Source organism: Diceros bicornis, unplaced genomic scaffold (genome assembly GCF_020826845.1).
Source record: "Diceros bicornis minor isolate mBicDic1 unplaced genomic scaffold, mDicBic1.mat.cur scaffold_92_ctg1, whole genome shotgun sequence".
Taxonomy (NCBI): domain Eukaryota; kingdom Metazoa; phylum Chordata; class Mammalia; order Perissodactyla; family Rhinocerotidae; genus Diceros; species Diceros bicornis.
In genome coordinates, this window is record NW_026691812.1 from 1,149,040 (window position 1) to 1,168,048 (window position 19,009).

Genomic DNA, 19,009 nt, shown 5'->3' on the forward strand with positions numbered 1-19,009 from the left:
TATTAGGATGGGATTCCTTTAATTAATATACACCCACCAGTCCATTCAGTAAAACCTACTTAGTGCAGCTGGTAGACAGAAAGGCCAGCAAGTGAGGCAGTTTCTCATATTTGACTCCTGTTTGTTTTGAAGTGACAACTTGAATGGCCAGCTGATATTCTACAGGGCCACTTTCATCCTGTAGCTTGTTGTGTATCCATTTTAATCAGTAGAGTCTTCAGGAAACGTGTGGAAATCATCTCAGTGGCACCTGCACTTTGCCTCATTCTCCTTCCGCACTGAAACTTCAGCCTGTTTTTACTGGCAGTGGAATACACTTGTTAATCTCTGCAAATGAAACAATTACATGTTTCAGGTTTGTTCTTCAACATCTTTACACTTTTCTTTTTTACATCTTTTTAAACAATAGCTATTACTAAAGTTACAATTATATTTTGATACATAATGCTTTGCACATCTCACATGATTATTGAGAAGATGGGGTGAAATATGGTCTGAGGAAGTGCTGTTGACCTAAGTAATCAGAGGGTGTGGAATTGGCAGCACGAGTGGGCAAAATATAGAATGATGGGTCAGAACTGAAAAGAAAATGACAGGGGGTTCATAGATGAGAAATGAGGTCTAGAAAAATTGAGATTCAGGAAGGCAAAGCACATCATGGAAATATAATAACATGTTGAAAAGAATGTGAATCTTTATAGACAGATAGGCCTTGTTTTGACTTTCTCTTCTGCCACTTATTATCTGTATGACCTTGGGCAATTAACATCCCTTGGTCTTAGGCTCTTTGACCAATATGGTGAAATGGGGATATCTATCTCAGAGTACTACTGTAAAAAATAAATGAGATAATACTTTATAAATATGTGCTTGTAAGTGAGTAGACACTCAATAAACACTAGTGTGGTAGCCAGCCTCTGAGATGGCACCCAATGACCCCACCTCCTGGTATTCACACCCTGGTGCAGTTCCTTCCTACACTGTGCCTGTGTTGGTCTGTGTGACAATCAAATACAGCAGAAGCGTCACTTCTGAGATTAAGTGATAAAAAGATTGCAGTTTCCATTTGAGGTTCTCTGTCTCTCTTGGTATTACTTGCCATGGGGGAAGCCATGTTGTGTGCAGTCCCAGAGAGGCCTAGGTGGCGAGGAACTGAAGCTTCCTGCCGATAGCTCTCTGCTTGAGCTTGGAAGCAGATCCTCCTGACCCAGTCAAGCCTCGGATAACTGCAGCCCCACCTGACACTCCGACTGCAGCCTGATGGAGAGACGATGAGCCAGAACCACTGAGCTAAGCTGCTGCCCACCCAAACTGTGAGATAATAAATACTTCTCTTTTAAGTCACTAAGTTTGGGTTAATTTGTTAAGCAGCAATCAATAACTAATACATCTAGCTATTATTTTGTTAGGATTTTTTTTTTTTTTGGTGAGGAAGACTAGCTCTGAGCTAACATCTGTTGCCAATCCTCCTCTTTTTTTTTTTTTTTTGCTGAGGAAGATTGGCCTTGGGCCAACATCTGTGCCCATCTTCCTCTACTTTATATGTGGGACGCCTGCCACAGCATGGCTTGATAAGCGGTGCACAGGTCCACACCTGGGATCCGAATCTGTGAACCCCAGGCTGCTGAAGCAGTGCGCACGAACTTAACTACTACGCCCCTGGGCTGGCCCCATCTAGCTATTATTTTGAAGATCTGGGAAGTGAGGTTTAAAATGTAAACTAAGTTGGGGCTAGTGTGGGAGTGAGAATTTTAAGTGGATTCGGGAGTGAGAAGGAAATTTAAGCCCTGGTGTCCTAAGCCAGTTTGCAGTTTGTCATCTAGTGGAGGACTCTGAGGCAGGCCTTCCCAACAGCTATGCTGTGATTGGGTGTGGATATTTGGAGATATTGATTCTTCTCAGTCCTTGGGTGGTTTGGTGAGGTCTGGGGATGCTGGGTTCTTGGGGCCGGTCACCTCTGGTCTTGAGAAGGTTTCTTTCTTTATGCCTGGGTGCCATGCAGTATTATCATTTTCTATATGTGCCATCACGTGAAAACAGTCAGACAGCACTGTCACTTACAAAGCTAGCCTCTTTGCTTTGAGTACAGAGATACGAGACAGACAATTTTATATAAAATGTGAATTGTGAAGGTCGGTCTAAGTCAGAAATTTTAAATCTGGGGTCCTGTGGTCCCCTAAGATCTAGAAATGGGATTCAGAGATTCCATAAGCAACACAAAATTTTATGCATAATTGTGTGTGTCTGTTGCTGTGCCATCATGTGTGTTGATGCATTTTTCAGAGGACAAGTTTTATTCCTTTTAGCAGATTTTCAAAGAAGTCTGTAAACCAAAAGAGATTAAAGAGCACCAGATTACATGTTCGCCAAGGCCCTTTCCAGCTCTTAAATTTCTAGAATTCTAGATCTAATAGAATTGGGCTGTGGGAGATCTCTATCTGATTCAAGGTTATGCAGGGCACCTATAATTCTAGGATGGACCCTTTGGGACCAATTTTTGGACTTGTTATGTTTTCTCATAATGTGAGATTAAGAGCATGAGCTGTGGATCCATACTGCATGGATTTGAACCTTCACTGAGTGACCTTGGGGAAGTGGCTCAATCTCTCTGTGCCTCAGTTTCCTTAATTATACTAGCAGTTTTATCCTATGCAGGATAGCTGTGATGATTACGTGAGTTATCCCATGTCAAGTGCTTAGGACTGTGCCTGCCTAGCACATACTTGGTGCTCAATAACGTTTGTCATGATTACTATTATTGCTCCTGCCCCTGAATCCAAACTTCCTCCTAGCAGCTTGAATGCTTGGAACCAAGCTCAGATTAGGTCTTCCTGTATCCACAGCAGAACTGGGTTCTTGTGGCCCAGAGCTGCAACTCTGCTGTCCATGTCCCTTCTCTTGCTTGAGGAGATATGTCCCTAGCAGATGAGTGTCTCTGGGAGTTATCTGTTCATCTCGCCCTGACTTGGCAAGGACAGGTAGAGGCTGTTGTTCATCTCTATGGGTCTCAGATGTCTTCCTTGTAAAATGAAAGGGCTGAACTATACGACTTCTAAGGTCTCTTTCAGTCGTAATAATACATGAATTTATGAATAATAGAAAGAATGCACAAGTAAGTGACATTAGGGTGAAGTGGAGTGAAGGGTTACCAGTCCAATTGCTTTTTCAAGCTTTAAAAAATTGCTCTGAACATTTAGATAAAAACTTGTCTTCCAAGGGTGTCTAGATATATATTACGTATGAAACAAGTCTAGTTTCTGGAAAAATGAGAAATTTCTTAATAATTATGTTATTAAAATTTTATTCTAATTTGATACTAAATTCCATGTTCTGTGTCATGAGGATGTATCTATATCTATATATACACACTTCATCTAAATATATCTGTATGCAGCCACTATGTCAAATAAAAATGAAGTCATTATTCATGAACAAATTTAATTTGCTTTAAAACATTAATAATATTAAAATTAATATTTTCATCCAATAGTCTTACTTTTAATGTTTTTCTTTTTAAAAAGTAAAGCAACTGTTGTGGAAATGAAAGACTCAAATTGCTGAAAGTGCGGTAGAACCAATAATTAAAGTTTTAGGAAGGCAATTAAAGGATTCTAAGTAAAAAGGAATACTTCAGATTAAAGAGAGAGTTTCACCTTTCCTCTTGTCAGTATTATGGTTTAAAAAAAATAATGCCTTAAAACTGCCAGCAGAGGTCCTCAGTCCCATAGTTTATCAATTGTATTTACTGAACAATCTCTCTCCTCGTGGTATATAACAAACTGATTTCAAGGACTCATTTGTTTACTTCAAATAACTAATCATAATGAATGGTCTACAGGTTTAAACTATTAATGCAAAAGAATACATTTATATTAAAAATGCAATTAATATGTACAACAGTGCATAATGTGTTGGAAAACATACAGACATAAAAGAACTAGAGAATAAAAGTGCAAGTTACATGTTTTTAAATTGATGGTTTTTAAAAAAATTCAGCAGATAAAGGTGCAGAATGGTGAGGAAAAGAGTCAACTATTATGTGTGGGTATAATTTTTTTTTAATCTTTTCAGTTTTGTTCTTTTCTTGGTTTGAATTATTCTACTTCTGGGAGAAAAATAAAAGGATTCATATAGGATCTCCTCTAGGTAAAAATTCTGAATATTCTATATTTTTTTCATTAAAGATGAATTTTAAAGAGGAAATAAAACAATCAGATATAGAAATAAGTAGTGGGAGGTTATTCTATCTGAAATAATTAGATAAGGCTTTTTGAGTTGCCAGTCTTCCTCAACTCTGTTTCTTTTTTGGCTTTACACTGAGATATCCCTGTAAATTCTTTCAAAAAGAAGCAGTTAATAAGGTGACTGCCAGAGAAACTTGGGTATGCGTCTTGATAGAGCTTATTAGCTCCCTGGTGTTGCATTAGGGGTTAGTTGACAATATATGTGCAAAATATCAAAACTTTACATTTGATCATAAGAAGACAATTAAATTTCAAGGCAATGGCCAAGGCTCAGTCTCTCTGGGCCTCAGTTTCCTAATCTAATCTTCCTAATCAACTTCCTAATGCCTGGGGTGTGGTTGTGGTTATGGAGGGCCTGTTTCAGGGAGTGGAGGCAGAAGGGTGTAACTAAATGATCTGACATAGACATAAATGCTAGGCAGATTAAGTAGGTATTATCTCATGGCCAAGAAGTAATATAATGGAAGTTAGATAAAGAAAAAGGAAAGATTCTAAAGAATGAAATTATGATAATCTCAAAGTAAAAGAAAAGAGAAAGACATTTCTGAGTCTTTTCATTCTTTTTAATTCTTCTTGAGTTTGCTTACGTTTTCTTTTTTTCTGATATTCTCTGCTCCCTACCTTTTTTTGTGGCCCCTGGCTGCCTTGAGAATTAGAGTCTTTTGAAATCAAACTAGAGACAAGCTAATGGAATATGGGAGACATTCTTAGCCTTTCTCAAGAGTTGATCTAGAAGACTCTATCTATGAAAACTAAACAGCCTTTTAATATTTTTTTTTAAGGCTTCTGCAGAGAAGGGGTGGGTGGCACTTAATTAAATTCATGGTAGCTTCTAGAGCAAGTAAACATCTTTGGAGAAGGACTTGTTTATCTTCCTTCCTTCTATACCTTAACCAGCAAGAATGAACTGAGTGAGAAAGAATAACCAAAAGGAATGCTATTGTCATTTTTAATTTGTTTGTTGAGTGTGACTGTCCACTTTCTTTCTAAAAAGCAGGCTCTCAGATATTCTCAGTGCTACACAGAATGATTTGAGTAACTAATTTTCACGTGCATGATAATAAAATAGGCATAGACATGCATAGAGGTTTTCAGAGCTAGTTATCAAAGGCTTTGGTATACATAAAGATGTTTGGGGTATATGTAGTGTTTTATTAATTCAAATGTTGCATGTACATAGCACAGCATCTTTCCGGTGCATTAAAAATGCTGTTCAAGTGTATACATTTTATTAATCTCTGTCTTTTCCTTTCTCATAAAATTCTTTAAGTGCTACTCTTTGTTTGAGGCATTCCATTATACCCAATATTTCTACGAACCACCTCTGAATAGTAATAACTATCTCTAAAATATTTGTTGACCAAGTAAAATTATTATATAACATATTGCGAAGAGTTATAAAGAAACTCATAAACATATCTGTTTTATATACAAATTAGATCTTAAGAGCATATCCAACCATATTATAGAACCCTTAAAATAACATTTTGTTAGACTCAAGCTTTTATGTATTGTTTTGCAATTATACTCATATGCATTCTTAAATTCTCTCCATATAGAAAATGAATCTGTAAATTTCATGATTCACATTGGTAAATTATACTTCAATTCTTGGCTGTTATCCTAGTCTGCTTTGGTGTTTTTCTGTGACTTGATGAAGTTGAGGGGGTTGGATTTTATTTTCTCATTTCTCTATCTCTAAGCAACAGCAAATATCTTAAACTATGGATTAAAAAAATTTGATCCCCTTCTTGCTAACTAAACTCAAATAATATAAATCAGACTACCCGTTTATAGGGTAGGGCATTCATTGTTCAAGAGGCATGAATGTTCTTTCTTCTGTATTTCTTAATTAGTGGGGCTTCTAATCTAGTGTGGTGTTTACTAGTCTTTAAGGGAAAAGAAAAGGCAGGAGAGCTGACCATTGTCCCTAAGGGACTGGCATTGGAAATGCACTAAACATTGCCCAGAGCGTGATGAGAGCAACTTATGTTTCCTTCCTTACACATGTAAATGTTACAAGACACATCCGGATTGCAGTATAATGGAAATTCTGAAATTAGTTTTAAGAAGTGAGTTTGGAAGTATTATTTTCTTTTAGTGCTTGAAAATGTAATCTAGAATACCCAAGGAGTACAACCATTCATTTCCACATATTTCAGAGCCATTTTGTACTCATTTACTCCTGTTTAGTTCCTAGGTGGTGAGTTACTCACAGTCTCTTAATCTTTCTCATTTCGTTAGTTTTCAGTTTTGCTCATCAAATATCTTCAATGATGACTGCTTCTTTTCCATAGAGAAATGCTGATGTGCTCAGGCTGTTACAGAGAAGAGTGGAAGGGGGAAAGAAATGGAGAGAAAGCTAATGGACAATTTCTCCCCCAAGGCCACCTAACTGGCAAAAGGATGGATTGGTTCCTAAGTCCCCACATTGGGGTTAGACTTTGGCATTCTAAAAGAAAGTGATAGTGGTGGTGCTGGAAAAATTTGATCTTCTGGTTATATTAAAAATAGAAATAAATTTTAAAATGAAGTTTGAATTTTTAATTTTCACATTAATATTTGTTGCCAGTTCCCTTACATTAGATGGGCAAGAAGAATTATTCTGAAACCAAACCAAGCCAAACAGAAACCAAGAAAACTTATGTTTTATGATTGTGCTAAGAACCTTTACACTGAGATAGAGACAAATATCCTGGGCCAGTATCTAGCCCTGATTATTATTATTATTATTTTAAATCATATTTTTATGTCATTCTATCAGTAACTCAACACAGGTATGTGTGTGAATAAGGAGATTGTATTGTTCTTTTGATAAAGGGACAATTTGTAAATCTTCTCCTGCTCCTAAAATCATTTACTCCTTTTGGGTATTTATTATTTCTACTTTCTGAAAAAACATATGAATGCTAATCTCTTTCCAATGTTGTACTAACTTTGCCAGGATGGAAAAAGGGTTAAATCAAAGAAAGGTTAAATTTAACATTTGTTAAATAAGCATCAGATTAGATATGGTGGCACAGGGGATGAGCTGACTGGTAGGTATCCCATTGCTTCTGCTTTTATTCAGGTCTTGTTCCTAATGTATGGCCAATAGTGGCAGTAAGACTGAATCTCCTTTTCAGCATTTTCTGGTGGCGGTGGTGGGGGAATCTGGGAGGGAGTTGGTCCGTCTTATGATCAGACTGTTAAGGTTGGTCGACATTTACAGAGGAAATGAAAAGTTCAGAAAGGGAAGGTTCTGGTGGCCGGAAAAGATGGGAAGGAAGCTCATACCATATCAGTCTATATATTTGCCTCTCTCTGTAGTTTTGCTCTTCTACCTTTATCTAAAATGTATGAAGAATTACTTGGGGCAGAATATTGATAGGTCTATTTTCTAAATTGATTATTTTGTAATGCTAAGGCTTAAAAAGTAATTAAGGTTGACAAGGGGCTGGTGGAAAAGGATATATTTGTTTGTAAGCTCTTTTCTTCAAGCTTCCCTATTCTTTTCATTTTAGAAAATATCATGATAAATATTTTCCTGCACACTTAATTTTTTGTTATTTAAATGTTGTCACTATTAACATATAAAATATTTTATTTCAAATTTCATTAATTATGAATGAATATTAATTTGAAGAGGGGCTTAACTGAAATTCACCTTTATGTTTTCAATGAAAATTTTGCTAAGAAAATTAATAGTAAGTGAAATTTCAATGGCATATCTACCTAATTAGGCAAAATAATTATTTTCAGCCTAAAAGTTTAGAAACACTCTAAACTTAATATAGTATAATTGCTATTTATGAAATAAGTATATAAATTAGATTTCAGGTACTTCAATAATTTAATTAAAATTATTTTTATCTATTCATTAAAGTAGGACTGTAATGTTGAGTAGCTCAGTTAATGTAAACAACTGGATAATAAAGCCATACACTTAAAATTATACTATATTTATAATTAGATATATAATAATGGACACTTTTCATTAGATAAGATAGTTTTTTTACAATTAATAAAAACTTGATGAAGTTTTACAGTACCAGTTTTTCAAAAGACAGTAAAGGACAAGGAAGATTTGGAAACACATCAGTTTATTCTTTCGTTAACTCCTTACAGTTAAAAAGATTACATTAGAAGTTACTTCTACATGCTGAAGTATAATATTGGCAAAATATTTTAAAGTATCCTTAGAGATTACAGTATTGCTCATGTAAGTAATTGCTGGAAGTGTGGGTACTTTGATTATTTTTAATAGAAAACACTGCACAGTATAAACATAGTATCAATGCTGCGGTAGTACAAAAACAGTATAATAGTACAAAATAGTATTAATTCATCTTGCGGCATTGATTGAGTCACTAAGCATCTCTGAGTCTCAATTTTCTAATCCAAAATGTGAAGAATTTGGACTGAATGATCTGTAGGGTTACTTGTAATTCTAAAGTAATCTAAAGTAATCTATATCTATAATATTACTATCACATAGCCTCAAAGAACATCAGTGTCATGTAATTTTTAAGGGTGTATTTATTTAAAACAGCAAGACTTCTGGGATATGAGTTTATTCATAAGGTTAGTTTATTAGATCAAAACATTTCATTTTGAGGAGATTGCTGAGATTGCATGATTGTTACTATTCAAGGAAAAGCTACTTTATTCCCTGGCAGAGGGAATGATATGCTATCTGGAAGTTTCATTCTGTTGCTGGCACTCACATTTTAGGGACACCTGGAGAAAGCAAAGTGGCTTTTTCATATTGGTTGTAGTTGGTACTGATGGTACCAAAGGATGTAATCAGTTATTTGGAGTGAGATGTTCAATACTTTCCTTCCTGCATGCAACATTTAAAAAACCTTGCTTGGAAGAGAAGTTTATTTTTCATACAGGAGCTGGTGATCCTTTTGAAATGGAATTATCTTCTTGTTGTCATGGCAACATAGGATTCCATGTTCCTGCTTTCTACAATGTGTATTTCTCTGAGTCTGATTGTAAGTGTTTTATTCATTGGTGGCAGTGTGTGGTACTGGCATCAAGAAAACAGATCAGTCAGATGACATCTATAGTGCCTATCAACTTTGTTTTTTGGTTTTTTATTGAAGCATAGTCGACATACATTATTATGTTAGTCTCGGATGTACAACACAGTGATTCGACATTTATATACATTATGAAATGATCACCACAGTAAGTCTAGTAACCATCTGTCACCATAGAAAATTTTACAATATTATTGACTATATTCCCTATGCTGTATATTTATATCCCCGTGACTTATTTATTTTATAGCTAGAAGTTTGCACCTCTTAATCCCCTTCACCTATTTTGCCCAATCCCCCACTTCCCTCCCCTCTGGTAACCACCAGTTCTCTGTATCTATGAGTCTGTTTCTGTTTTGTTTTGTTTGTTCATTTGTTTTGTTTTTTAGATTCCACATATGAGTGAAATCATACAGTATTTGTCTTCCTCTAACTTATTTCACCTAGCATAATACCTCTAGGTCTATCCATATTGTTGCAAATGGCACGATTTCATTCTTTTTTATGGCTGAGTGATATTCCTTGTGTGTGTGTGTGTGTGTATATATATATATATATATATATATATATATATATATATATATATCCCCCCCAACTTCTTTATGGTATATAGAAGTGTCCGTCTATCGATGGACACTTAGGTTGCTTCCATATCTTGGCTATTGTAAATAATGTTTCAATTAACATAGGATACATATATCTTTTCAAATTAGTGTTTGTGTTTTCTTCAGATGAATATCCAGAAGTGCAATTGCTGGATCATATGGTACTACTATTTTTAATTTTGGGGGGAATCTCCATACTGGTTTTTTTTTTTTTTATTTTGTGAGGAAGATTAGCCCTGAGGTAACATCCCTTGCCAATCCTCCTCTTTTTGCTGGGGAAGATTGGCCCTGGGCTAACATCCATGCCCATCTTTCCTTTACTTCACACGGGATGCCTGCCACTGCATGGCTTGGTAAGTGGTGCATTGGTGTGCGCCTGGCAAGATACTGAATGACTCCAGGTGAATAGCTTCATATATATGCATATGAATTTAATATGCATACAAATCTCCTGGGAATATTGTTACAATGAAAATTTTGATTCCATAAATCTGGGACACACAGGGGAACTTTTAGATGACGGAATCATTCTGACAGTACTGTGGCGGAGAATAAATGATTCTATGCATTTGTCAAAGCCCACAAAACTGTGTAGCACAGAGTGTATGTAATACGTGCAAGTTTAAAAAAAAATCAACCCATGTGACTGAGTATCCCAGGATGGAATGCAAACTGTGACAAATGAATCTAACATTATTATAAATTTATGATATCACCATACTGAAGGGGGTTGGGGGGCAGAAGCTAACTTGAGTAACTTTGGAAAACGGGTGTTTTGACTAGAAACTGTAAGGCTAAATATAATAGGAACTGTACACTGTATGTAAACACTGTATTCTAGTTGGTAAATTTGTTTCTTCTGTGAGAATAGCCTAGAAATTCTGCAACTGCTTTACCCATATGCTGAGGGTGAAGAGTATGGATGGTAGGTAGAGGATGGTGGGAACCAGGTTTCTCTGTTGGAGATAGAAATTATAAAGGAGCAAGAAAGGAAGGTTAGGATGAATCCTGTAGTTCAGGATTATAGCTGGAGACATCAGTACAAACTCAAGTTTACCTTAATATGTATACAGATGGACAGACACAGAAAGAACTACAGATATGCCGATATACGTGGTTTACTATATATACATATGTTACTAGCTCTGTCTGCTTTGTCTGCTGAGAGGGCCTAGAAGTAGTGACACCTGAGTAGGAATGAGCATACCCCGCACCCAAATCTGCTTTCTAATACCCTTTTCTCCAATAAAAGGGACCAGAGCTCTTTGGAGAAATGAGTGACTCGAGGGCAAAAGAATGGGAATGTGTCAAAAGGACACAGAAGCCAACTCGACAGAAAGCTCACAATGGGCAAGGCTAGAACAATTTGAGCAACAAAATAAATTCATTGGATTATAGCCCAAAGTATAAAATACATATACATAAGTCCATGCTTATATAAATGAATGAGTGACTAAACGGGGGAGAAATGACTTCTCTACAGAAGAATTCCATTATAATATATGTAGACACTCCCTCCCAGCAGGAGATGAACTTAATTTCCACTCCCTCCACCCCCTTGAGAGTGAGCCAGACACAGTCACTTGCTTCCAAAGAATACAGCACGGAAAGGGAAAAACAAACAGTAACTTTACAGCGGAGAAACCTGGCAAATACTACCTTGGCCAAGTGATGGACGTTATCATCAACAGTAATGTCACGTGGATATTATGCTCCCCATACGATGTGACTGGAAGAACACTTCATCTCTGTGATATTCGTGCTAAAAACTGATAACCCTAGTTGATCCTAACAAAAATATCAGACTAATCCAAACTGGGGGACATTCTACAGGACACCTAGCCAGTACTTCTGATGACTGTTAAGGAAATCAAACAAAGGCTAAGAAACTCTCACAGAACAGAGGACACTGGAGAGAGCTGACAATTAAACATAACATGGTACCCTGGGTTGAATCCTGGAATAGAAAGAGAGCATTAATGGAAAAGTCAATGAAATCCAAGTGAAGTTTGAAATTTATTTATTTTTTGGTGAGAAAGATTAGCCCTGAGCTAACATCTGCTGCCAATCCTCCTCTTTTTGCTGAGGAAGACTGGCCCTGGGCTAACATCTGTGCCCATCTTCCTCCATTTTCTGTGGGACACTTGCCACAGCACGGCTTGATAAGTGGTGCATACGTCTGCGCCCAGGATCCGAACCTGCGAACCCTGGGCCGCGGAAGGACAGCATGTGAACTTAACCACTACACCACCAGGCTGGCCCCAATAGCTTTTTTTTTATTTTATTTTTTTTAATGGTTATAAATCTGGTTTCTCCTTCTAGAGAATGGGACTCATAATACTGTGAACATCACAGGAGTTTTGTGAGGATGAACTGTGATACATTCACATAATGCACCATGCCTGGCTCAGTCAGAGTTAAGAGCTCAATGATTATTGGTTGCATTATTGTTTCTAGAGCAATGAAATGTACCCAGCCTCTTGATGGCAGGGCCTATGACACTGTTCTTTGGGAGTTCCCAGAAAATAAAAACGATGTATAACAACATCAGTAACAAAAAAAGCGGCAAGGTGCTGAATGAACCGCTTCATATATATGCGTATGAATTTCATATGAATACGAATTACTGGAGAATCTTGTTAAAATGAAGATTCTGATTCAGAAGGTCTGGGGTAGGGGCCAAGGTTTTACATTTTGAACAAGCTCCCAAGTGACGCCAATGCTGCTGGTCCAAGGACCGAAATTTGGGCTGCAACTTTTCTATTTCTGCATGTTTTTAAATTTTCCTTAAAAAAATACAAAAAAGTTTTCTCCATCTATTCTTTATCTCTTCATCACAAAAAATACTCTTATTTTTAAACCCAACTATATCATATGTAACCCACCAGTCGTCAAGATCTTAAATAAGCAACTATTTCAACAGTACAGTCTTCCCCGCTTATATGCAGTTTTGCCTTCCACAGTTTCAGTTACCTGCAGTCAACTGTGGTCTGAAAATATTAAATAGAAAATTCCCAACTTCGTAAGTTTTAAATTTCGTGCTGTTCTGAGTAGCATGATGAAATCTCGCTCCATCCCACCTGGGACGTGAATCATCCCTTTGTCCAGCGTATCCACGCTGCATAAGCTACCTGCCCATTAGTCACTTAGTAGCTATCTCAGTTATCAGATTGACTATCGCAGTATCACAGTGCTTGTGTTCTAACAACCATGGACATCATCTGCTTATGACATCCAACCATCAACATCATCATGGCTCAATGATCCTCCTCATGTATTGTCAGAAGGTCAATATTAACCTAGCGCTACATCACAATGCCTAGATCATTCACCTCACTTCATCTCAACATGTAGGCATTGTATCATCTCACATCCTCACAAGAGGAAGGGTGAGTACAGTACAATAAGGTATCTTGAGAGAGAGAGAGACCACATTCACAGAACTATTTTTACAGTATATGGTTATAATGGTTCTATTTTATTATTGTTGTTGTTAATCTCTTACTGTGCCTAATTTATAAATTAGACTTTATCACAGGTATGAATGCATAGGAAAGAATATAGTATATACAGGGTTCTGTATTATCCGCAGTTTCAGGCATCCACTTGGGGTCTTGTAACACATCCCCCGTGGATGAGGGGAGGCTACTGTATAAAAAAGGGGTAACTACACATTAATGTTTGCCCCCACATTATCTCATACCTATGTAGATAAAAGTAATGTCTTGCAAAGTCAAGTCATATACAATTCTCTTAGCCTTATCAGTTAAAAAAGCCTAAATACTTTACAGTAACCTAGATTAACCACAATCCTAGGAAATTATGTGAAAATTTTAATTAGGTAAATTCTGCTTGGAAACAGAGTATCCTATTATTAAGGCTCCTGCTTAACGATTTATTGAGTTTTCAAAGGATAAGAAGCGATCTTAGATGATCTTAGATTTAGTAGCATATACAGGATATTTGAGAGAAAAAACAGGAAAAGATGAAGAAAGCACATACTGAACTGAGAAATAGGGAATAACAAAAATGAGATGTAAAAGAGTCATACTTTCCTGCAATTAATGACATCACAGAAAATTTTAAAAACCAGTTTCCTTAACTCAATGATTTCTAGCCATTCTGGCTTTGTGATTTCACACTTTCCCATCCTCCTTAAAATGTTTCTTAACACAAACTTTGGAAATTTAAAAAATGACATTTTTTTTAAAACTCTGAGATAACTGCAAAATAAGCTCAGCAAACACCATTTTAACTGGTATTGACTTTAAAAACTGTTCAAATTTATTTAGTGAAAGAAACTAACTGATTTTGATGGCAAGAAATCTTTCTGGTATGTGTATACATAAATACAATGTTTCCAAACACAGTATACCATAGTAGAATTCAACAGGACACTAACAGATCCATGGTGCAAACCGTGCCCTGTGTTCAAATTAACTCTGAATCGGTTTTCCTTAAATGTCACAGGTCATTGAGGCTCTAGGGCTTCTCAAAGCCTCTAAAAAGCCTTTAAAACTCTGAATTTCTAAAAAGGAGGTTTTCATTGAGAACATTTCCAGTGATCATAGTCCCTATTCACTGCCTACCCAGAACACTTTACAAGTTGAGATCCAAAGATTCTTGAACCATAAAATGATAATTAAAATATTTTCTATAAGCCAAGGCAATTGAAGTGTTACAGTCCACAAAGCTCCATTGCCAGCTAGAGATTAATTCTAAATGGTTGAGACCATTACAGCACATCACTAACAACCTTCCTCACCCTGTAAGAATTTTTCAAGAGCATAATAGATAGAGACTAATTAAAGTCATTCAAATAAATTCTCAAATTTACATGGACAAACATATTATTAAAAATTTAATCTACAGGCAAGCAGAGAAATTCTTCTGAGTATTAAGCATGTATCAATCATCCAAAAATGAGCAAAATATGATAATATATTTCTGGTCTTTACCCATAAATCTAGTCCTGGAGTAAATCATCATTCAAGATAATTTTAAAATAAAAAATATCTACCCAGGATTTGAAAAATTTGGTTGCAAATAACAACACATCCACACAGTGAGGAACTGATGCTCTGAAATCTTCCAATAGTATCTTCAGAAAGCTTAACTTCAGTTACATAATAAACTTTGTGCTGAGTTGAAACTGACGTACAGGTGCATCCTGACCCAGATTTCTTAATAAAAAAGTTTCAAAACTGTCCGTTATAGCACAGCCCAAGACACATTTTCCTATGTATTCTTCTTCCCTTCAGTCAATGGTTATAGAGAGCTTTCTACATGGAAAGAATCAAAAAACCATTTTTTTTAGTAGAAAGCTAATTATACCAACCAAAAATGCTAAATGACTTCTTAAGTCTATTTCATTTCATAAGCTTCATTTTCATAAAGGAAAAAAGAAACGCTACAGCAAAAATACATTTAAAAATTCTAGCCAATAAAAATCAAATTTTACTTTAAAAACTATTTACAGTGTATATTAATTTTAAAAGGAGAGCATATTTCTCTTCTCATCACTCTATATTAACATTCATAGTTACTGAAACTTTTGTTGTTTGCAAGAAAATCCCTATGTCTGCAAAGTTCACCTCCTCACTCTTTTAACTAACTAGGCACAATCTCCCTTCTCTGTACTGCCCTGTTATAAAAGCTTTGGGGAGGGGGTCTCAGGGTTAGTAACAATGACAGTAGAGCAAAGGAAAAGGATAGCATAACAGCAGTAAGGAAGAAAATGAAAGCAAAATAGAAGCAGGTCTTCCTCCTCCTGATAAACAAACACCAAGGCAGTTGAAAGAATTAGATAACTCGACAATCATACTTCTCAGAAGCACATACCTTGTATGGTAGAAATGATGACTCAGAATAATTACAGAATATGCTTTGCAATTATTTTAAATGAGTATGCATTATAAAAGACTCCTGTAAGTAAATTTGCTTTCACAGGGTTTAACTTTTTTCAACTATACCATCTAATTTGACTTACTACTCACCTTTGCTTTAGATATGGCAGTAAAATATATAAAAGATTACTCGAAGAGGTAAGCGGTCAGAACATAACAGCACGCGATCTCTCCGCATACTCAACAAGAGGATTTACTCTCAAGAGGCTTACTTCCTGTTTTCCAGGTAGTTTTGTTCCTGTGTCTCCTCTAGGTATTTCTACCTATCAACCATTTCACTGCTCACTAATGAATAAGACAATGCGGGACAGTGTGACTCTCCAATTCACTTACTATAGTCAATATACCTGTAGAGATCTGAATCAAAACTGAGATTCAAAAGTCTTCTAATTTACCTCTCAACTCTGGTGATTCATAAAGTTTTAGATAACAGAGTTTGACTAGAATCACCAGAAACTCTGTTATCTAAAATTTTATTACACATTGTAAAAGTGATAGGATGAAACTTCAAAATCATTTAGTTCAACTCAATTACTTTACAGTTGAGAAATCATTCAGAGAACTAGTTAGATGGTGTCAACTCAGGTTTTGTAACTCCAGACCAACACGTGTTCTGCTAAATCATGCTGCTTTCTGTAACTACTCCTTCTTCTCTATGATGTTCTTGTTACCCAAACAGTGCACCTGTGAAAGCTGATAAACTCAAGTATTCCTAGAATGACCAGAAAATCCCAAGTCTCAGGTCAAATACATATACCACTGCTTCATTTTCTACCCCAACATTTTTTCTGAAACCCTCCTAACTGCCAAAACTTTCCTGTTTCTTGTCCATCACATTTCTCTATCACTATAATTAATGTTTTAGTTATCTAGTACCCTATGTTACATAAAACATAATGCTAATCATAATAAGCAAATATTGAGTGCTCATTATATCAGGAACTATATTAAGACCTTGAGATGTAGCATCTCACTTAATCCTCAACTTCAAATAAGATAAATAATACCGTAATCCCCATTTCAAAACTGCAAAAATCAAAGCCTCAGAGGTTAATTTTTTCTTTTTCTCTCTCTTTTTTTTTTTTTTTGCTGAGGAAGATTGGCCCTGAGCTAAGATGTGTTGCCAATCTTCCTCTTTGGCTTGAGGAAGATTCACCCTGAGCTAACATCTGTGCCAGTCTTCCTCTATTTTGTATGTGGGTCACCGCCACAGCATGGCCACCAATGAGTGATGTAGGTCGGTGCCCAGGAACTGAACCTGGGCCACTGAAGCAGAGCACACCAAACTTAACCACTAGGCCATGGGGCTGGCCCCAGAGGTTAAATAGTTTGTCCTAATTCACAGAGCTAACCAGAAGTAGAACCAGGATAAGTAACCAGGCAGTCTCACTCCAATGTCCATATTCCTGATCTCTACATACAATAAGTATATATAACTACATGGACTTTATTATTAATATGCAGATAACTCAAAATTTGGGGGCTACAGAAGAATTTAAAGAGTCTTTGTATTTGAAGAGGCTTCTTTCACATTAAAATAGCTTAATATGGCTTATTCCCATAAACTATATCTTCCTTAAAAAGACATGGCCCAAGTAAGAACTCTTAACTCACTCATATATAATTAAAACTCAAATTAAAGAAAATAGGAGGAAAAAAGAGTTGCAACAATACTTTAACAAATATCCAGATCAGCATTGTCCAAAAAGAACTTTTTGTAGTGATAGTAATGTTTTCTATCTGCACCGTCCATCATGGTAGCCACTAGCCACATGGGACTATTCAGCATTTGAAATGTGTCTAGTGTGATTGAATAACTGAATTTTGAATACTGTGTAATTTTAATTAATTTACATTTAAACAGCCACATGTGGCTAGTGGCTACTATATTGGACAGCACAGGTAGAAGATAAAATGCCAGAAAAAGATGAGGAAAGAAATTCTTATTGCCTTTATTTAGAGAGTGCACTAACAGTCAAATCAATTTAAATCTCTTTTCCTACTTGTTCTAGCTTCAGTTATTAACCCAAACAATATATACCTCCAAGGAGATTTAAGTAACCCAAACTTCTATACTTAAATTCTTCTTTGTGTATCTCAAAGGAAAAAAATAATTAAAACCTGTATTATCAACAAAGCTCTTTATATTAGAAACTTTTTACTGTTTGGATACCTAAGAGGAAGAATTTGAACCTGAAAACTGCCATCTACTAAGAAAACTAAAAAGAGTCACACAAGTTTTCCATTCTCTTCATAATAAATACTTGATAATAAAGTGCTTACCTTGATTCTCCACTACTGTTTCTAACACTTTCTTCATCACTGTGTCCATTCATTGTAAATATCAAGAAGTTTTAAAATAAAACATAAATCTTCCCAGTTTAAAAGATGAATATAAATACTGACTCCTCCTCGAATACCAAAAATTCACAGACGAATTTTCTTCAACATTCACAGGTTTCCTGGGACCCTTTTTGATTCACCTAAAGAAAACATATTAAGAAAATAAGAAAACTTCCTGTAGAGAAAAAGATAAGTCTATTTAGAACTTATACAAATCTACCTAGGCCAATCAGAAATACCTAGGCTTCCATTAACTACATTCCTGACTACTTACTAGAATTTACAGCACACCAGTGCTTATTTTTGACAGAAGAAATCAGAATATCTGCTGAGTAATAAAACTTTTAGACTAACTGCAGCTGTGTAGATACATATATACACATTATGGATAACTAGCTAACTAAAGAAAAACGGTAATATATAACATATACATACATTCCAAGAATAGAAAACGGAGTCTTATTAGATACTTTGTCAAACCAAGTAAGGGGGGAAAAGGTTACCTTTAATCAAACACTAATTCATATCACCAAGAACTTCATACACTTGAATGAGGCAAAGTTTTGAAAATACTCACATAAGAACAGAAGAATAAAAGTATCATACAATCTTCGCAAAAACTGTACAGATCAAAATAAACGTGTACTTTCACAGGTGAGCCGACAGTGGAATGATAAAATTTAAATAATATTTATCCAGGTTGCACTTGCGGAGATTCCATTAAAAAAAAAAAAAGGTAATGGAATATACACTATGATTTTTTAAGTAACGGGTTTGGGGCAGAAATCACGGACCAAGACACAGCATTCCCACCTTTCAAGATTTCAGCACAACACTGGAGAGTCACCTACAAGCCATCCACGAATAAACAAAGGAGATCTCTG

At 35.9% G+C, this 19,009-nt stretch overlaps 1 long non-coding RNA gene across 2 annotated transcripts in view; it reads right to left on the reverse strand.

The window, feature by feature from the left end:
• LOC131403837 (uncharacterized) overlaps positions 1-18,686 on the reverse strand; it is a 32,855-nt gene extending 14,169 nt beyond the window's left edge. For both annotated transcript variants that reach the window (XR_009219560.1, XR_009219559.1), the window contains exons 1-2: positions 18,561-18,686; positions 18,066-18,265 (exon numbers count right to left, since the gene is read on the reverse strand). This is a non-coding gene — a long non-coding RNA (uncharacterized LOC131403837). The remainder of the gene's footprint in view (positions 1-18,065; positions 18,266-18,560) is intronic.
• Between the last annotated feature and the right edge of the window lie 323 nt (positions 18,687-19,009).